At 61.4% G+C, this 13,831-nt stretch overlaps 1 protein-coding gene across 2 annotated transcripts in view; it reads right to left on the bottom strand.

The window, feature by feature from the left end:
* Positions 1-8,575, bottom strand: part of SRCIN1 (SRC kinase signaling inhibitor 1) — a 76,067-nt gene extending 67,492 nt beyond the window's left edge. For both annotated transcript variants that reach the window (XR_004360930.1, XR_004360931.1), the window contains exon 1: positions 8,127-8,575. The gene's annotated coding sequence lies outside the window, so the exon portion shown is untranslated. The remainder of the gene's footprint in view (positions 1-8,126) is intronic.
* Between the last annotated feature and the right edge of the window lie 5,256 nt (positions 8,576-13,831).

The following is a 13,831-nucleotide window of genomic DNA, read 5'->3' as shown; positions in this document are numbered from 1 at the left end:
TGATCCCGGGATTCAGCAGGAATTTTGACCCTTATTTGCTTTGGCACCCTCATGGAGGCCTCGAGGGAGCAGCACAGGAGCCCTGGTGCCCACCTGAGGGACCTCAGGGGTGGAGAAGATGCTGTTTCGCTCCTCCAAGCCCGAGCAGCTCACACGGGAGGGACAAAACAGAGGCGTGGATGGAGCTGTGGATGGAGCTGGGAGCCCGGGGGGAGCAGCCCTGGGGCGGATTCCCTGCTTCCTGCAGGGCAGGGAGAGGAGGAGGGCAGGGAAGGAGCCGTCTCGGTGTCCTTGAGTGTCCTTTGGAGGCTCTGCTTTTCACGCAGCGCAGCGGAAAGACCGAAAATCCCAAACTGCTCCTGCCTTTGATTCCCACCACCACGGAGAGAGTTGAAAGGAAGCGGCGAAGGCGAGAGAGAGGAGGAGGCGTGAGGGAAGGGAGAGGGAGGAACGGAGCAGGTCTGGGGGGAAGGGGCACTGCCAGACCCCTTCACCCCGGCCAGGCCTGGAGATCAGGTCCCTTTGGAGCGGGCAAGAGGTGCCCAGGAGCCTCCTACTCTCACCCAGGGCTTGGCAGCTCCACGAGCCACGGAGGGAGGAGAGGGCAGAGGGTGCACTGATGTCCCCTCCCCAGGGCACACCCATGCCTCGGCATCACCCCAAAAAGAGCTGGGTGGCTGCCCCTGAGGGCTCCCAGAGCAGCTGGAAGAGGAAGGAGAGGCGGATGGGCATTCCAGAGGCCAGCACAGCCCTCGGCCTCACCATCTCCCCCCCAGCCCGGCGGTGCCAGGGCCCGGCCCGGGGCGGGCAGCGGGCAGGGCTGGCAGCACGTGGCCCCGCCGTGTTTGGTGCGGGCAATGTGTTTTTAATGAGCCATATAATGTTCCTGAGATTATGCTGGAATCATTAATCCTCCTGAAACAAGACGGATCCCGGCGCCGCGGGCGCCGCCGGCGCTGCCTGTTGCACGTCCCCGCTGCCCCCACCCCGCTGCCTTCTGGTGGCAGGGGGGGGACAGGACATCGAGGTGACCCCCCCATGGCCCTGTCACCCCCTTGGACAGGGTCAGCCAGACCCCAGCGTGGTGGGGATGGAGGAGGATCACGGCCCTGCAGCGCCCACTGCGTCTCCTCTCTGCTTCCCTCCTCGATCCCGGATCCTGACAGCCCTGATCCAACCTGGATCTGGCCAACACCGAGCTCGTGCTCCTCCTCACCCCCTCCATGTACCCACCACCCCTCTCAGACACGGCTCCTGGTCCCCAGGGCTGCCGGGGGTGCTGGAGCTCCCCCCCCCAGCTGGAAACGCTCCACAGGGGCAAAAATAATCCGGGAAGCAAGAAATTATCTGGGAAGCAAAAAGTGACCCAAACCAGCCCCGCAGCGGTGGGGAGGAGGCGGTGTCACCCCGAGCCACCCTGCCCTCCTCCCTCCTGGAAGTGCTCGGGAGCTGTCAAGATCCAGCCCTGGCAGAGCAGCCTGGAATGCTCCCGTGCTTGGGATGTGGGAATTGGGTCTGGGAGGTCACTGCAAAGGGGATGTGGAAGCCCAGGAAAGGCACGCGCTGGCCGGAGCAGGGCGGGAGAGGGACACGGGGCGGGAGCGGCTCCGGCCCCTGCCACCTCCCGGTGCTCCCTCCCGGAGATCCGGCTCTAATTGCGGGAGGGAGGGGCTGTATTTTTCCATGCGTGAAGATCCAAAGTGACACTTTTTCCCTGCCTCTTTTCGGCGTGCAGGGGAGAGAGAGAGAGAGAGAGAGGGAGAGCTGGTTCATTAACATAAAACCACCGAGCCAAATAAAAACCCCTGAGTGCCGTGACAGCATCCCCGTGAATAACACGGCAGAGGGGAATTTATTCCTCTCCAGCTCTGCCCTTGCCAAAGCTCCCCCAAGCAGCGGGAAAGTCAACTGACAGGTGGTTGTTTCACACCCTCTTGCTGCACCAGCTCGCCTCCGAGCCGCTGACAGATGGATGGGATCGGGATCGGGATCGGGATTGGGATGATGAGCCCCGGCTCCAGCCCCTGGAGCCAAGGGATGCTCGGGAAGAGCAGCGTGACTGGAGCCCCCCGGGAATGCTGGCAGAGGGGTGGCTGAGCCCAGATGTTGGGCAGTTGGAGAAGGGTTTCTCCACGTATCCAAAAATACCAGGATCACTGTGGAGCTTCTGGAGATGGGCAAGTGCCACGAGGCTGACTGAGGGCTGGCAAGATCCAGGTGCTTTGCGCTCCCCAGTTCTGTGGGAATTTGGCTGGTGGAACGTGGCCTGTGGTGCCCTGCCTGGGATCCAGCTGGAGCTGGACATCCAGCTGCTCTCCCTCCCTGCACATCCCTTCCCTCCCTGCACATCACTGTGTTCCCCTCTCCGTGTTCATCTCTTTTGCCTCCCTCACCCCCTGCCTTCCCCACGGGGCTTGTGAAGCACCCACACTGGGAAAGGCACCCCCCCCAAAACCCCATCCCAGCTCTCCATTCCATCCCTCCTGGCTCCCACAACAAGCTGCCAGCTGCCTCCAAGCTCAGCTGGGTACAGGATCCAAACCTCCATCCTCCTGCACTCGGTCTCGTTTCAGCTCAAAAATATCCCACTGAAACAAAAACCACAAAGCCCAGACCAGATGCCGCAGCCACTTCTCCAACCCTTCTCCCTGGGAGTCCAGCTGGGAGCTGCAGCATCCCTTCCCCACCTCGGCCATCCCTGCCTCCCACGGGTAATTAAATCAATTAACAAGAGCCACTGGCCATAAGGTTTGGATGCCCAGAATCCCAGGATGCTCACAAGGAAAACATCAGGTGCTTTGGGAAAGGGAAGATCGGGGAAAATTCTGGCGGGTCAGGAGCCAAACACTGGGAAGCTGTTTTCCCACTGTGGTGGCTGCAGGGAGGTGGGGTCTGAGCCACGGCATTCCCTGGGGCTGGGAGACAACCCATGGAATTCCAGGGGGCTGCAGCCCTGGAGTGAGAGCTGGGGCTCAGGGGAAGGCAGGAGGAGGCCCAGGCTGCAGGACAGGAGCCATAAATCCAGACAAGCTCCTGAAACACGGAGGCTTTTAACGGTCTGTAATTGAAACAGATAAACTCGAGGTGGAGGAGACCTGACAACACCATCCAAGGCTGCCAAGGAGCTCGGCTGGAGCAGGGAAGTGCTGCACTCCAGGGAGGCCTCACCTCCACCCACACCCCATCCCTTTCTGGGTGTCCTTTTCCGAGCACTTCCATGCCACGGAGCGACCCAAGCCAGGGGATGGGTCTGGAAGAGAAGCTGTTCCTTGACTCCCCTTTCCCAGATCTGCTGGAGCACTGGTTCCCAGTTTGGAGCTGGAATGCAGATGCTACATTTCCCAGCCTGGAGCTATTAGCTGTTCTAGGAGCCCAAATGCATCATCTCCCTTCTGCAATCAGAACATTTCAGCAGAGGGGGCAAAAACACAAACAAACCATAAGTGTTCGTCCCCCTCCCCCTTCCTCTTCCTCCCGCCCCCACCCAACCCTCTCCATCAGCCCTTCTGTTGGAGATGAATTTAAAAAAAAAATTAAAAATCCATCATTTGCATTTATTCTGAAAGTGGAAACCGTGCAGGGGGAGGGAAAAAATAAAAACAGCTGACAGCAAAGTTTCATTATCCCCGTCGGGCGGAGAGGAGCAAATCAGTAATTTTTTAACAGGCATTGAAGCTCCTTTGCTGAGAGAGCCCTCGAGCCCCGGTGCACCTGCAGCCTGGCACAGCCAGGAGGGGGGTTAATGAGGCCCTTGGATGGCAGGGAGCACAGATGATGGTGCAAGCACAGCCCAAAATCCTCGTGGGGCTGAGCTGGGCCCTCCCAAAATCCATGTGGCTTTGGGAGATGGAGCCTGTCTGGGGGGTCTGGGGGGGTCAGACCCGCTGGCACAGACCCACCCTGGGGTTCAGGCCTCCCCAGGTGGGGCCAACAGGGCTGCTTGTGCTTTGTGAATCCAAGAATTCCTCAAAGCTCGGCCGAGCAGCCTCCACACTCAACCCCAGGGAGCCCGGGCCAGGCATTCCATAAAATCACGGGATTATTTGGGCTGAAAGCACCTTAAAGATCGTCCAGTTCCCACCCCCTGCCACGGGCAGGGGCACCTCCCACTAGACCAGGTTACTCAGAGCCCCGTTTCTCACCTCCCCCACCCAAAGGTGGTTTAATAATAAAGGTAAAATTCCAAAACTTGGCCACAGCTGCTGGGAAAGAGCCAACCGAGGAAAGAGCTGGAGATGGAAGGACTTCCCAGCCACGAGGGTGGCACCAACGGGAGTCTCCATCCTTCTTGCACCTCCCCTCCAGCCAGCACTGCCCTTCCCAAGCACAGCCCCCCCAGGGCTGTGGGTGCTGACCCCCATCAGGCCACTCTGCTGGAGGTCCAGCACCTCCAAGGCAAAGAGCTGAAGGGCTGGAGTGAGTGGCTTCATGGATTGCAAATTACAGGAATGCTGCTCCACCACGGGGACACAACATCCAGCACCAGGGATGAACCCCCAGCACCAGGGACGGAGCAAAATGTTGGAAAATTCACTCCTGCCAGGAGCAAGGACCACGGCACAGCACCCATCCTGCTCCCCATTTGCACCCCACGGCTTCCCAAACCCCAGTTGCACCCCTTCAGCCTCTCCAAAACACCCCTCCAGCCTTTCCTCTTTCCTCCCCAACGTGCTTGGAAAGGAAATCTCAACAGCAGGAGCCTCAATGGGCTCGTCCATGCCCTCAGCACCCTGGGGACACCCAGGATCACAGGATCATTGCAGTTGGAAAAGCCCTCCGAGACCATCGAGTCCAACCTGTGCCCAATCCCCACCGAGTGCCACTGAGTCCTTCCCTGGACATCTCCAGGGGTGGGGGGCACCAAACCTCTCTGGGCAGCCCCTTCCAATGTTTAACAACCCCTTCCATAAAGAAATTCCTCCTGCTGTCCAACCTGAGCCTCCCCTGGCACAGCTGGAGACCGTTCCCTCTCCTCCTGTCCCTTGTTCCCTGGGAGCAGAGCCCGACCCCCCCTGGCTCCCCCCTCCTGTCAGGGGGTTGCAGAGCCAGAAGGTCCCCCCTGAGCCCCCTTTTCTCCAGGCTGAGCCCCCCCAGCTCCCTCAGCCCCTTCCCCAGCTCCATTGCCCTTCTCAGGACTCGCTCCCACATCCTTTCCACATCTTTTCTGCCCCCGAGAGGACACAGCCAGCCCGGCCCCATCCCCGTCCCCCTTCCCTGCACACCAACCCTGGTTGGGTAGGGATGCTCCCACCGCCCCCGGCCACGCTCCCTGCCCATGGGACACGGCTCCCACCGCCCCTGGCCACACTCCCTGCCCATGGGACACGGCTCCCACGTGTCCCGGGTGTGTCCCCGGGGCGCAGAGGCGGCCGCCGTGTGTGCCCCGGCGGGGATCGATGCGCGGCAACGCGGAGGATCGATGGCTCTAATTAAACCCTGCCCCGGCGGCTCTGCCCCTCCTGCCCTGCAGATGTGCCGGGAGGGGGGGTCCTCTCAGCCCCTCCTGCCCTGCAGACGTGCCAGGGGGGTCTCTCAGCCCCTCCTGCCCTGCAGACGTGCCAGGGGGGTCTCTCTTGCCCCCGGAGGGTGGCAAGGCAGCACCGAGCCAAGGGCACCCGGGGCCGCCCTGTTCCCATGGAAAGGTTGGGAAGGGAGGGAAAAGAAAGGCGAGGCAGGCACGGGTGGGTGTTTCCCACCAGGGCAGGCAAGGAAGGATGGAGAGGGAGAGGGACAAACGTGTCCTCCCCACCCGTGTGTCCAGCCAGGATGGAGCAGGTTCATGACCCGGGCACACACCCAGCCCAGCACAGCAGAGATTCCTTTATCCCTCTTTTCACAGAGGGGAAAAAAACGCATTTGGGGGGAGATATGTGGTTTTCCTGCGTGGGGGACCAGGACTGAGCCTGGCACCAACATTAACACCCTCCCCAGCGTCACCCCACCACCTCCCAGTCCAGTGCAATCACCACACCAGTTCTCAGCCAGAGCCATCCAGGGTGCCCCCCACCCTCTCCCATTCCAGCCCACCTCCCCAGGAGGGGAACGAGCATCTCCCAGACACCAAAGAGGACAATTCATGAAAAAACAACCAGGGTGAGAATCCCACCGTGCCCACCCTGCTGGGAGGGGAGGGACGGACGGCTCCTGACAAAGACCAAACCTCCCTTCATACAAAGACCTGTGACAGCCCTGCCAGGGCCCGGGGCTCCTCACCCTCTCCCCGCTGCCATCCCAGCCCCCCCAAGGGGGGGGTCAGAGCCCACCGGCAGCTCCCTGTGGGATCAGACAGGGCTCCTGTCAGGAGCACGGAGCCGTTTCCACAGGCGGGTGAACGCTGGCAGCGTCGGGGGCAGTCTGGTGGGAGATAATTAGCACATCGGAAATGCATTCCTCATTAAAATGAGGGAAGAGCCACCGCTGGGGCTGCAGCGACAGTGTGGCTTCAGGCAGCTTCGGGGGGGGAGGGGGTGTACAGTGCCCTGAACCCCGGGATGCTTTGGGGGAGGAGGGGGGTCTGCAGAGCGGCCGCCCCTTTCCCAGCAGAGCTGTGAAAGCCACGGAGCAACCAGAGGGACTGAAAAGCCCCCGCGACCCCCAGGATCCAGGTGCTGGAGCACGTTTGGGGGCCCTGGGACTGACCCAGCAGTAGGGAAGGGCTGAACCCCCCGCCCCCCAGCCGGGACCCCTCCATCTCCATCCTTGAGGGGGAGGCAGCGGGATGTGACCCCCGCTCCCGTCTCTGAGGCGCCTGGGAAGGGGCGTAGCTCCCGAGGGTGCATTCCCGGATCCCAGCACCGCCAGAACCAACTTCCCTGGGAGTTGGGTGCTGGCACCAGGAGGCAGCAGCAGAGGGTGGGTGGGAGGGTGGGTGGGCACACGCGGGGGCCGAAGCGTCGCCACTCCCCAGCCTGTGCGAGCACAGCCCGGGCGAACGGGGAGAGAACAAAGAGGGGAGAGGCTGCGGGGCGAAGGCTGAGCTCCCCGCGGCGAGGGCAGACAAAGGGACCCCCACCCGCGGCAGAAAAACCCCGCCAGCGTCCCCGTCACCCACCGGGGGCTGGCACGGGGCAGGGCAGCGCTGGCGGCTGCATCACACACGCGTGTGCACACCCACCCACCCACCCGCACACACACCCACCCTGCTCCCGCGGGGGGATCAGACCCCGCCGGGGGGGCTCCCCTTCGCCCCCCGAACACGCGGGGAGCAGCTGGGCCGTGGCACAGGGCGGGCGACCTCCGGAGTTATTTTAAGTTTCCCTCCCCGACGCCTCCCCCCCACGCCCCAGCCCAGCCCGGGATGCGCCAGATTTTTTTTTTATTTTTTTTTTTTTTCCTCCCGCAAAGGATGCCGAAAATATCTCACAAGGGGCGACCTGCAGCCCTGTGGCTCGTCCTGCCCTTTGTGTCTCGGCAGAGGGTGAGGGGGGGAAGGAAAGCGGGGAAGGCAGCAGGTAGGGGAGAGCCCGCAGCCTCCCTCCTCGCCCATCTGTCTCCTCGAGAAAGGAAATCCAGAGCCCGGCAGCACCAGCCCGGTGCAAAACATCCCATTTAACGCCCAGCGCCGCGAGCGGGGAGCGGGAACAGCCATGGGCACAATCAGCGATCCATGGGCACAATCAGCGATCCATGGGCACAATCGGCGATCCATGGGCACAATCGGCGATTCCTTCGAGCTCCCCGGCGAGCCCTCGCCCCCCAGACCCCCTGTTTCTAGGACAGCGGCTCTCCAGCTACTTTGTCCCTTCGGAGCCGCCCCCCGACAACGAACAACCCCAAAAAGCAGCATCGCCACCGGCACCACCTCAGCACCCCCAGCACACCCATCCCCTGGGCGGGGGGGGGGGGGTTGTCACCACATCCCAGTGCCTGACACAGACCCCCCCCCCACCCCGGAGCGCCACCACCCCTCACACCCCCTTCCTGGGTGTCAACCCCCAGCCACCAAAACTCCAACACCGGCAGCAATGATTTTTTTCTTTTTTCCCCCCAATTCTCCCCCTCTTCCCCAACCCCCCTCCCCCCCCCGGGCATCATCACCGCTGCCCCCCCCGGCGACATGGGAGGAAGGGGGGGGGGGGGGGAGGAGGAGAAGGAAGGCAAAAAAACCACACGAATAAAAAAAATACCTGCTACTTAAGAATGGATGCACATAGTGAGAGTGACATGCCTTGAGAGGGTGTATTCCCCATTTCTGCTGGCCTCCGCTCGCGCTGCGGTGGGGTTTTTATTTTTTTCCTTTCCTTATTTTTTTTTTTTTTTTTTCCTCCCGGAGAAGGGGCTCGGGCCCAGCCGAGCGCTGGGATTCGGCGGCGGGAGCGGGAGCGCGCCTGTGTGTGTGTGTGTGTGTGTGTGCGTGTGTGTGTGCGGGGCGGGGGGAACGCGCAGCTCCGCGCTCTACAAAGGAACAAATGGGAAAAACACATTAGCTCATGATAGATTAATGTGCGGGGAGACGGCTCCCCCTCTCTCTCTCCCTGTCTCTCCGCTCCCTCTTAAAGGCCCCCTACGTTTTAGCCGGTGATAGGGCGGCGCAGCCCCCGGTGCCGGTAGCGATCCTCGGGTGGCACCTTCTTGTCACCGGGGGCCGTCACCTGCTGCCGGCGGAAGAGGCAGCCGGGCCCAGGGGAGGGCACAGGTGATGGGGAGGGAGGAGCGAGCGGGAGAGAGGATATCGGGAATCGCTGGGTGGTTCCAGGTTGGAAGGGACCATCGCCGGGGTCACCTGGGCCAGCGGGACCCGCCCCGGCACCGGGGAGCTGGCGGTGGAACAGCGGTTCGTGCCGCTGCCGGGTGGCACCGCGCCAGGGTCCTGCCCGGGCAGACGTGTTGCTTCTGGGGGAAAAAGAAGCAAAAATAGCGGTGGAAACGCTGCCGGGCTGAGTCGTGACTGCACCCGGCCGGGTGGGACCGGCAGCTCCCCGCGGACCGAGGTGACACGGCCTGTCCGCATTCCCAGGAATTCCCGGCACGAGCAGCCAGGGAGACCCTCTGCAGCAGAGCAGAGGTGGCACCGGGACAGCTGTACCCGGGGTGAGCCCCTGCCAGCGGTGCCCACCGCGGTGGGGATGCTGTGGTGGGGGGGCTCAGCTTCTGCCTGGCAGTGCCCACCAGGGTGGGGACCCGGTGACAAGGGGGCTCAGCCCTTGGTGCCCGCCGTGGCAGGGACACACCCAAAGGCTCTCGTGGTCCAGAGGAGAACATCCCCCCAGTGTGACGGGCACCCAGAGGTGCCCTGCTGGCACCTCACCCCGGCTGGCACCTCCTCGCCGAGAGAAACCAACCCCAGGCCCAACAGGGAGAAAAGGGGAAAAAAAACACAATAAATAAGAGGTTTTCGAGTTGTGACGTTTCCCAGGACCAGCGAGGAGGGGTTGGGGCTTTCCCCCTCCCTTCCGTCCGCGCCGGGGCCGCTCTCAGGAGCGGGAGGAGCAGAGCGGGATGGAGCGGGACCTCCCCGGCGGGGCGAGGGGGGGTCGGGGCTCACCAGCCCCCGCAGCGCTGCATTAGAGCCGGTGCCCGGCGGCGCGGTGGGACCGCGGCGGCTCCATTAGAGAACATCCAGGGGGCGAAAGCCTTTTCCAGCGCCAGCCGAGTGCGTCCTGATGGCCCTGACGCGCCGCTGGCAGCAGGATGCCCCGGCACGCACTGCTGGGGGGGGGGGGGGACCGGGGCACCTCGGGGCTGGCACAGGGGTGGCACCCGCTCTGGGATGGACCCCTGCGGCTCGTCCCGTGCTCCCAGGTAACCCCATCACCTCCCATCCCCACCGTGCACCCCTCTTGCCGCGGTGAGAGGGGGAGAAAGGGGGGGCTCTGCCTGCGGGGGAGCACCAGAGACAGAGAGAAAGGGAAAAAAACCAGATGAATGGAAAGTAGGGATGGGAAAAAAAGTTGCTGTTTAGACCTGGGAGCACTTCAGAGATGTGATAGGAGGTGGAGTGGAGTGAAATCCTCCAGTCTGTTCCTTGCTGGTAGGCAGATTAGCAGAGCTGAAGTTCCCCCCCCCCCGGCATTAAAAGTCTCTCATTTAATACCAAATCCTGACCTGCTGCTCTCCAGGAAAGTCGGAGCTTCCCATGGCAGGAGGGGGATCATGGACACACCCCCAGCTAAAGGGAATAACCTGCATGGGGCAGATCCTGCCCTCCCCACCAGCCCTGGGCTGATCCCACAGAGCTTCCCGATGTGATCCCGGAGAGAGCATCGGGTGGGAAATGCAAGGAGAGAGGTGTAAAACACTCCCTGGCCCAGTGGGAGCTGCCTTGGCCCCCAAGGAGCAGACTGGAGGCTTTTTGGGGTGTCTGGGCCGGGGATAAAGCTGAACAGCCAGGAAAGGCCAAAACCAGCAGTGCTGGGACCTTTCCCAGTGCCACCAGTGACGCTCCAGATGTTTGGCACCAGCAAGAGCAAAGCCAGGCCTGGAATGGGGGGTGATGGCACTGACAGCTCCCCGGCTCTGCAGCTCCTGGAAGAGGCAGGGTTTGATCACAGCAGATCCAAGGGAGGCGGTGAAACGTCTCTAAATGAGCTGAAACGCCGCCTAATCGGCACATCTATTTCCTAACAAGTTACATATTCCCTTCAGAGCTCCAGTCATCTTCAAAAACACATTAAGGAGAAATATTCGAGCGCTAAAATGTATTAAACAAGCACTTCATCCTCATCAGCAGAGAGGTTATGGCCCTTTGCTGGTCTCCTTCCAATAACCTTCCACGGGAGATGCCACGAGGCAATCTCTCCCCGTTTGCAAAAATCCATTAAAAACACGTGCGTGAGGGGCGGGTCCCGGGTGACACAACACCCCTGACGGCCTTCCCAGGGGCTGGCAGGGCAGGATGGGGAGGGGTTGTGGCCCCCAGAGGCTCCCCACGGCAGCCCACGGGGAGCAGCTCCCACCCAAACCCCCGGGGAGCGACCCGAGAGCATCCAAGGCTCCCTGGAAAAAAGCCGAGTGCGAGCGAGCACGGGGTGATTTGTTTCTGGTTTTCTGAGGCTTCGTGGAAGGGGAAGGGAGAGGGAAGGTCCTGCAGCCTCGAGAGAGAGAGGAGTTTAATTTGGAAGGGAAAGCTGATGTCACGTTTAACCACAGGCTACCAGGAACTGGCACTTCAGCAAAGAACCAACCCCCGGCCCCAGGGGAGAGCTCTGGGAATGGGGCTCCAAAAGAGCCTCAACACCCACCCCACTGCAGAGACCTGCAGCAATTTTCCTTCCCAGTAAAAGAGGGAAAGGGAAGCACAGAGACTCCAAAACTTTCTGGGTTCTCCCCAGCTTGGGGACAACTTCACAGCCACCGTCTCACCCTCCCTCTCCCAAACCCTCCCAGTCCCACAGAAGAGGCTCAAGGTCCTTTTGCTGCTGGGCTGGACAGGAGGAACACAAAATCTGAGCCTCAGCTCTTAATTATTTATCATATGTTTCTTTTTTTGTCTTACTTGCCTTAAAAAGTCCTTTGAAGCACCACCACGGGATGAGATTTGGGTGCTCCTTGCCTTTAATTAGCCATCCCCACAAACCAGACCATCCTCATCCTCATCCTCATCCTCATCCCCATCCTCATCCTCATCCCCATCCTCATCCCCATCCTCATCCCCTGCCGGGCAGCCTGAGCTGACCAGGGCAACTCCCACCTCCAGCAGGTTGGGAAGGTTTTGGGGAGCAGGAGCTGGTGACATCTGGGCCTCAAACAGCACCCACAGATGGGTGGGGGTCGGCACCACAGCCTCCCCCTCCCCAGGCCACAGCAAACCCCCCTGAGGTGCCCCAAAAGTCAGATACCACGATGCTGATTGGATGTTCTTGTCAGCTCTGGTCTCAGCAACCCCCCCCCCCCCCAGCAATGAGCTCCCAGTTAAGGCAGTCAGCAAAAAGGGGGTTTTCCTCTCACCAGTCTGACTCCAGTGCCACCCACTCCACTGGGGAGTCACAGGGAACTTCACAGCAGGCACTCCCAGACCTGCCCACCCCCCAAAAAACGAGCCCCAGCTCGTCTATGCCCCATCCTCCAAACCCACCAGCTCCACCCAAGGGGAGGAACCCCGTGCCTGGAAGAGGCTGTAGATGGGAGCATTGGTATGAGCATCACCTTGGCACCCCGAGCCTCACCTGAGCAGCCTCAGCATCACCTGGGTACCCTGAACCTCCTCTGGGTACCCTGAACCTCACCTGGGTACCCCAAACCTGCCCTGGGTACCCTGAGCCTCACCTGGGCAGCCTGAGCATCACCTTGGTACCCCAAACCTCCCCTGGGTACCCTGAGCCTCATCTGGGTACCCCAAACCTCCCCTGGGTACCCTGAACCTCACCTGGGCAGCCTCAGCATCACCTGGGTACCCTGAGCCTCACCTGGGTACCCCAAACCTCCCCTGGGTACCCTGAACCTCACCTTGGTACCCTGAGCCTCACCTGGGTACCCCAAACCTCCTCTGGGTACCCTGACCCTCCCCTGGGTACCCTGACCCTCCCCTGGGTACCCCAAACCTCCTCTGGGTACCCTGACCCTCCCCTGGGCACCCCGACCCTCCCCTGGGCACCCCGGGCCCTCGGGGGGTTGCTCTGACCTTGCCCCCCACATTAACGGTGGTCATCGATGCCATGTGTGTGTGAGCTCAGCCCAAAGCCCCCCCCAGCTCCAGGCAGGGACACATCCAGGCCCTGGACGTGGGAATTCGACCTGTCCAACCCTCGTGACCCGCCCCAAAAGCAGGAGAGGGGCAGAGCCCGTGGTGCCCCGGGCTCAGCCCAGCCCTCCCCTCTCCGCCTCTCCCGGGAAGCTCCGAAGCAAATCCTGAGCAGCTGAAGCTCCAGAGCCTGCCTTGCTCATATTTTTAATACATCTTCACACAGAGCCATCCCACACACATCTGTCCCCTCGGCACAGGCTCCCAGTCCCCCCCTTTCCCCCCCCGTGCCCAGCCCTTGCCCACGCCGGCCCCGCAGCCCCCGTTTCCATTTTTACAGCTCCCCGTCACGCTCCAGCCCTGGCAGCCTCAGCCTGCCCCACCACACGGGCCTGGGGATGTGCCTTCTCCGCTCCCCCCGCTCCAGACACGCTCCATCCTCTTCCAAAATCCACCTGGAAAGCCGAAGGAAGCATTCCCTTTAAGCACCGTTGGCGTTGCCTCCCAAAATCCGCCCGCCCCGGGGGGGGTCCTGGCCTGCCACGCCCAGAATTCCCACCCCTGAGCGGCCAATTCTGGGCTAAAAATAGCAGATTTTGCACCTATAATTCTGCAGCCTCTAAATAGAGTCGGTGTTATTCCTTTCCCAAGTGTAAAATGAGGAAAACAGGCACGGAGCAGGGAAAGGGGCTTTGCCTTCAGTGCTGGAGCCAGCCCAGGGTCCCTGCTCTGCCCCAGCTGCCTCAGCCCATGGAAATCTCCTTCTGGGAGGGCAGGGGAGAGGCTGGAGCACTCCAGAAACGAGCAGGAGAAGCAACAAAAATATCTAGAAGAGGAGAAATATTGCAGAACCCCAAAAAAATTCCCCATCCTGCCCCAAACTGGGACGAAACTGGGAGGAGCTGGATGCCCAGTTTCACAGGGAGTGCTGAGGGCACTTAAATATTGTGTGTTGGGAGATGTTTGTAATCAAAGCCACAGCCAGCAAATAGATTTTATTGTCTCAGAAAGGGACCCTTGGCTGCCTGTGCGTCCCTTCCCATCTGGAGCACATCAGGAAGCTGACAGTCCCTCTCGGAGCCTGTCCACACCTGATTTCCTCTGGGAACTGGTCTGTGAAGCTCACATGTGCTCAGCAAGCTCAGAGGACGGAGCAATCCTCATCCTCCATCCTCTCCAGCAAACCCAGACTCGTGGCCCATCCCCACCCCC

The sequence above is a fragment of the Chiroxiphia lanceolata genome, chromosome 26, assembly GCF_009829145.1.
Source record: "Chiroxiphia lanceolata isolate bChiLan1 chromosome 26, bChiLan1.pri, whole genome shotgun sequence".
Classification (NCBI taxonomy): domain Eukaryota; kingdom Metazoa; phylum Chordata; class Aves; order Passeriformes; family Pipridae; genus Chiroxiphia; species Chiroxiphia lanceolata.
This window is presented reverse-complemented; position numbering and strand designations above follow the sequence as displayed.